The sequence below is a fragment of the Rhincodon typus genome, chromosome 14, assembly GCF_021869965.1.
Source record: "Rhincodon typus isolate 14 chromosome 14, sRhiTyp1.1, whole genome shotgun sequence".
Taxonomy (NCBI): domain Eukaryota; kingdom Metazoa; phylum Chordata; class Chondrichthyes; order Orectolobiformes; family Rhincodontidae; genus Rhincodon; species Rhincodon typus.
In genome coordinates, this window is record NC_063345.1 from 1,080,917 (window position 1) to 1,082,887 (window position 1,971).

The window sequence follows — 1,971 nt, forward strand, 5'->3', positions numbered from 1 at the left end:
TTTGCGTCAGTTTTCACAGGGGAAGACACCAGCAGCAGACCAGAGCTTCAAGAGAGTCAGGGGGCAGAGGTGAGTGTAGTGGTCATCACTCAGGAGAAGTTGCTGGGGAAGCTGAAAGGTCTGAAGGTGGATAAATTACCTGGACCAGATGGACTACACCCCAGAGTTCTGAAGGAGATAGCTGAGGAGGTTGTAGAGGCATTGATGGTGATCTTGCAGAAATCACTGGAGTCAGTGAGGGTCCCAGAGAATGGAAAATGGCAAATGTCACAACCTTATTTAAGAAGGGAGGGAGGCAGAAAACAGGGAACTACAGGCTGGTTAGACTGAACTTGATCATTTGTAAGATTTTAAGGGTCCATTTTATTGAGGATGGGGTACTTGGAACTGCATGATAAAATAGGGCAGAGTCAGCACAAGGTCATCAAGGGGAGGTCATGTCTGACAAATCTTAGAATTCTTTGAGGAGGTAAACAGCAAGTTAGACAAAGGAGAGCCGTTGGATGTGATCTATTTGGATTTCCAAAAGGCCTTTGACAAGGTGCTGCACAGCAGGCTGCTAAGAATACAACCCATGGTGTTAGGGGCAAGGTATTGGCATGGAGAGGGGGCCGGCAGAGTGGCAGAGAGTGGGGATAAAGGGGTGGTTTTCAGGATGGCAGCTGGTAGCTAATGGATTTCCGCTGGGGTCAGTGTTGGGATCACAGTTATTCACATTATGCATGAACAATCTGGATGAAGGGACTGAGGGCATTATTGTTAAGTTTACAGATGACACAAAGATAGGTGGAGGGACAGGTCTTGTTGAGGAGATAGGAAGGCTACAAGGACTTGGACAGGTTAGGAGAGTGGGCAAAGAGGTGGCAGATGGAACACAATGTGGGAAAGTGTGAGGTTGTACACTTTGGTAAGAACAATAAAGGCAGAGACCATTTTTGAAATGGGGAAAGGCTTTGGAAATCTGAAGCACAAAGGGATTTGTGAGTCCTAGATTCAGGATTCTTAAGGTTAACATGCAGGTTCAGTTGGCACTTAGGAAGGCAAATGCAATGTTAGCATTCATCTCAAGAGGGCTAGAATACAAGAGCAGGGATATAATGATGAGGGTGTATAAGGCTCTGCTCAGAGTGCATTTGGAATATTGTGAGCAGTTTTGGGCCCCATATCAGAAGAAGGATGTGCTGGTGGTAGAGGAGGCCCAAGCGAGATTTACAAGAATGATCCTGGCGATGAGGGGTTTGTCATATGAGGAGAGGTTGAGGACTCTGGGTCTGTACTCGATGGAGTTTAGAAGGATGAGGGGGGATCAGATTGAAAATTACAGAATACTGATAGGGTTGGACAGAGTGGACGTGGAGAAGATGTTTCCACTATTTGGAGAGACTAGGGCTCGAGAGCATGTCTTCAGAGTGAAGGGATGACCCTTTAGAACTGAGATGGGGAGGAATTTCTTCAGCCAGAGGGTGGTGACTCTGTGAAACTCATTGTTGCAGAGGGCTGTGGAGGTTAATTTATTTAAGAAAGAGATAGATAGGTTCTTAATTAGTAAGGGACTCAAGGGTTACAGCCAGAAGACAGGAGATTAGTGCTTAGAAACATAGACATTGATGTATCTGCATCTGAGAGCTCTGCTGTCTCCCACCATTTACAGCATTTGCTTCTCTTTTATTCATTCTGCTGAAACAATTTTATGCCTCATATTCTATTTGCCGCACTTTTGCCCTCTCACTAAACTTTCTACATCTTTTCGTAACGTTCTTGTGTCATCTTCACAACTTAGATGAAGGGACAAATACTAGATACCTTTAATCAACTTATCCAGATGTGAGATAGTAGGAACTACAGATGCTGGAGAATCTGAGATAACAAGGTGTAGAGCTGGATGAACACAGCAGGCCAAGCAGCATCAGAGGAGCAGGAAGGCTGACGTTTCGGGCCTAGACCCTTCTTCAGAAAAAAGCTTTTATTTCA